At 30.5% G+C, this 4,952-nt stretch overlaps 1 pseudogene; it reads right to left on the reverse strand.

The window, feature by feature from the left end:
• Positions 1-823: 823 nt before the first annotated feature.
• On the reverse strand, positions 824-4,048 carry LOC136978185 (gastrula zinc finger protein XlCGF57.1-like; annotated as a pseudogene).
• Positions 4,049-4,952: the final 904 nt, after the last annotated feature.

Below are 4,952 nucleotides of genomic sequence, written 5' to 3' on the forward strand. Positions count from 1 at the left end.
ACAAAGCGCAACTCACGAAACCTATGACACAAAGCGCGCCATTTTCAAACTCTCACAAATTGTTTTGAATATTTTGCATTAAAATCTCGCGACCTCAAGGTTTTTCTAAGCGGCCCCAAATGGGGTAGCGACCCATAGTTTAAGAAGCCCTGATCTATACGAACGAGTTAACATACACATATCACGATTCGGACAGACTTTCACTAAAAATTTCGAACTAACCAAATACATAAATCTCTAAATCCACGGCTAGGACTAAAGTACAGTTACGAACTAAGAGGAATTCGAACTGTCAAATTGATGAGAATTTCCTGTATTAAGGATCAAATCAAAATACGCATAATCCTAATTACTGATCGAATAAATTAATATTAACTGTACAGCAAGTATCGATGGAAAAATTCTTCATTGAAGAATGTTGTACATACCTCCTTTAATTATATATTAACAATTCAGGTATTTATATGAAGTTATGATAATGAAATTCATTAGAACGAAAGAGTGTTTCCAACAAACTTATACATAAAATCTGCTCTGTATATTCAATCAGAAAGTTTCAAATAAAAAATTTCAGCAAAGTCAAAACTTTAAATTTTGTTTTAAAACCTCATTTACTAATAAATACAGAATAGATAAAAGAAACTTTTTTATTTTTTTATAGAATTATAAAATTGAAAAAACATTATATTATCTGAATATGAATATTGTAATGTTTTTTAGTTAAAATTTTCAGAGAATTCAACAAAATTAACAAAATAATTGTAAGTTTAAAACCAGTTTTGCTAAAATCTTTTAATCATTATACATAATTAGAAATTACGTTTCAGAGAAAAATTATTTCCAACTGCGAATACTGTAGTATTTTTTCAAATTCTGCCTTTGCAATGAATTTCTCTGCACATATTTGACATTAATACCGTTTTTCTAAGGAGTAGATCCGAACGTGTTTAATTAAGCTAGCTTTCCTTTCGTGAAAACTTCCGTTTACACTCGTCACAAGTGTAAGGCTTTTTTCTAGTTTATGTCAAACATGTCTAAGTTTCTCTTTAGCAAAAAACTTCTTTTTACACTCTTCTTAAAGAGTGTAAATAGAAGGCTTTGCTCCAGTGTCAGTCCGAAGATGATTAATTAAGGTTCCCTTTTCTCTAAACTTCTGTTTACACTCGTCACAACTGTAAGGCTTTTCTCCAGTATGGGTCCGAAGGTGTGTAATTAAGTGCGTCTTTTGTGTAAATTTCTGTTTACACTCGTCACAACTGTAAGGCTTTTCTCCAGTGTGGGTCCGAAGATGTTTAATTAAGGTTCCCTTTTCTCTAAACTTCTGTTTACACTCGTCACAACTGTAAGGCTTTTCTCCAGTATGGGTCCGAAGGTGTGTAATTAAGTGCGTCTTTTGTGTAAATTTCTGTTTACACTCGTCACAACTGTAAGGCTTTTCTCCAGTGTGGGTCCGAAGATGTTTAATTAAGGTTCCCTTTTCTCTAAACTTCTGTTTACACTCGTCACAACTGTAAGGCTTTTCTCCAGTATGGGTCCGAAGGTGTGTAATTAAGTGCGTCTTTTGTGTAAATTTCTGTTTACACTCGTCACAACTGTAAGGCTTTTCTCCAGTGTGGGTCCGAAGATGTTTAATTAAGGTTCCCTTTTCTCTAAACTTCTGTTTACACTCGTCACAACTGTAAGGCTTTTCTCCAGTATGGGTCCGAAGGTGTGTAATTAAGTGCGTCTTTTGTGTAAATTTCTGTTTACACTCGTCACAACTGTAAGGCTTTTCTCCAGTGTGGGTCCGAAGATGTTTAATTAAGGTTCCCTTTTCTCTAAACTTCTGTTTACACTCGTCACAACTGTAAGGCTTTTCTCCTGTATGTATTCTTTCATGACATTGCTAATTATGTTTAGATGTGAAGTTTTTCTTACAGTGTTCAGAGGAAAATTTTTTTCGGTTTCTTTTATCTGCAATTAAAAAGAAATTGTTTTAAATAATATTTCATCTGTGTATAATCAATTAATTTTCTTCAATTACAACAATTATTAACCACTATTATATTCATTTATTTATTATATTTAACTAAAAATAAACATTTTATATCTAAAAGTAGATTTCTGTATCAAAACACAATATCATCTCTAAAATTAGTTAAAGTTCGAATATAAATATATTATATTACTAATATTTTCAACTACAGCTAATCAAAAGGCAACATGTTAAAGTAAACAATTCCTGCATAATATTTTTTAAAAATGTTTGTATGTCTTTATGCTTTCGCGTTGATCTTTATTTCTATATCCAAGGAATGGATCTCTCTCCTCCTTCGTTTATATTTTAAAATGAAAACCATCGACTTAAGTAAAACAGTATTTAATACACAATTTCTTTTTTAAACTTGGAAAATTTTTTTCTTCTACACACTGTGCTTCATCTAAACAACAACTGCAAGAAATAACCACAAACATAAAATAAAAATTGTGTAAAATTTAATCTAATATGATGTTTTAACATTAGAATATTTTACTTATTTTTCTATTCATTCGAATTGTTAAATATAAAATTGTATAATATATATTATATTCAGATAAAAAGGATACTGTGTTTTTAAAAGAATACTTCTTTCATAACACTTTCTTATTAGAAGAATTCAAAACATTCAAGCCTATAAAATGCAAATTCCGAACTGTGAATCGTGGATTTCATTCTTGCAGGACTGGATTTCGTTTATCTCGTGTTTTAGTTTATGTTTTCTGTATTTTCAAGGTGAAAGGTAACTAAATGGAAAAATAAAACAAACATTCTTAAATATCCGAGTAATTTAGATTATAATTTCTATTTTCTACGCTAAAAATTTTGAAATGTACAGCTTCTGCTCTTTAATTATTTGATATCTACAGTACACACATTTATTAAAATTGCAATAAATTTTTCAGAAATCTACTTTGGTATTCAAACCTTAACTATGATCATATTAATTACTTAACATTTCTTTTATTAAATTTTTACTTACTTCATTAAAAATATACAGCAACGAGTTGCTTAACTTACCCGGCAACATCTAAATTTGCGTGTGTACCGCTACTTGTTGTTATATTTTAAAATTGAAAACTTTCTATAATTTTTAATTATTTTAAAATAGCAAAAAAGCTTAATTTTTACGTTAGGGACGGGTTTTTATAACTAAAAAAAAAATTTGTAATTGCTAATAACGAGTAAAATCGTTACTAAGTTTGACCCTTCTGGAGATATCACACACGACCCTCGTTTCTTTCTTCATCCTCTCGACCTTTAACGATCAAAATTAAATAGCATCATGGCCCTAATACACAAAGTTTAAAATTTCAGAAATTTTCTACAGATTGCATAGGAGATATTCAGCTTCTTACAGGCTAAACAAGACAGTGCCCCCCACAGACACTACATAAACATTCATAGAGAAAAAATTCCCCTAATTTTTTTTTGTTTAGCATTTCTCGACGTTTCAATGACTCCTGAGTCCAAACATGTAACAATCTGGTGGGTTGTTATTTTTTGAGTTATATATAACAGAACGGGAAAAGTAAAAATGCTTAAAATTGTAATTACTGTACTTAAGAGTTCAATAAATGTATGCACTTGAATTGAATGAAAAATATATGTCTATAATATATAGACAATATAGACTTATATATACAGTATATGTACAGTGCCGTAACTTGGCAGGAGCAAAAGATGTACCGCACCGGGCCCACTTGGAAGGGGAGCCCAAAATGCATGTATCTGTTTTATTATTTTCCCAAACCTAATTAAGGGACCTAAATGCAAATTCTTGCACAGGGCACAGGAATGGCTAGTTACGGCAGTGTATATATAAATAAAGTGAAATCATTCATAAATTATTAAACATCAAATTAAATAATAATAAATCCAATAACTATTTCGAATATTTTCTGCAATTACCTGCAGAAAATCTACCCATTTCGCCTTAATATTCAACACCAAAGTTACATCAAACACATAGCAACTAGGGATTGCAATTGGTTGATCCCTCATCCAGCAATCCAGCTGGATCCAGCGCATTCTTCGGCCTGCTGGATCCGCAAATATTCAATTAACTTTCTAAATAATGGTGCAAAAATCTACGTTGTCGGCGTTGCCGCTTTGCTGACTACTAGACTGCCACTAATTACTTACTCACTACTTTACTAACACTAATAATTAAATTACTTATAAATAAACTATACCTTTATCAATCCAGCAAAATTTAATAAAATAATAACGTATTGAATTGCTTTCAACGATCTTATACTGGTGTTTAAAGATTGGCACAGTAATGAGAGTTAGTTCAAGTAAGAACAAAATTTCTTTATTATATCACCTGTAGTAATAATTTCTGTACACATATTATACGTGTTTCGGGCTAGTATGCCCCTCATCAACAGTGTTACTACCAAACACTAAAAAGTAACAATAACAAAACAAATAAGTTACTGTATAACATAAAATTTCTTAGTAATAAAATACAATTTTAAAACTTACTGTAAATACATATTCCAGTCCCGAGTGTAACTGGATAATATTTCTCGTTTTACAATTAAACATTCCACTGTATAATTAAAATTAAATAAATAAAGTAAATACAGACTGTAAATTATTAAAATCTCACATCAAGGTTTCGTTTGCCACCATTCAATAGCGTTATGATAAGGAGACTATTAACTATGCTTTTTTTATGAACGTCATCAAGTATGGTGCTCCAGGATTGGTGGATTATACGACCCAAATTATTGTTTATTCTATTTCTTTCTTTCTTTATGTTTAAATGTTCGTATAATTGACGTTTGTAATTATTTGATTCTTTTTTCTTAATTTTTATAGTATTTTTGTCGATTTGGCACCCATAACTATTGCAGTGTTCTGCGACTGCAGAATTTGCATAATTACCCCTTATTGCACGTATGTGCTCTTTTATTCTTGTGCTTAA

This window comes from Centruroides vittatus, unplaced genomic scaffold, assembly GCF_030686945.1.
Source record: "Centruroides vittatus isolate TY-2023 unplaced genomic scaffold, ASM3068694v2 contig_5, whole genome shotgun sequence".
NCBI lineage: Eukaryota > Metazoa > Arthropoda > Arachnida > Scorpiones > Buthidae > Centruroides > Centruroides vittatus.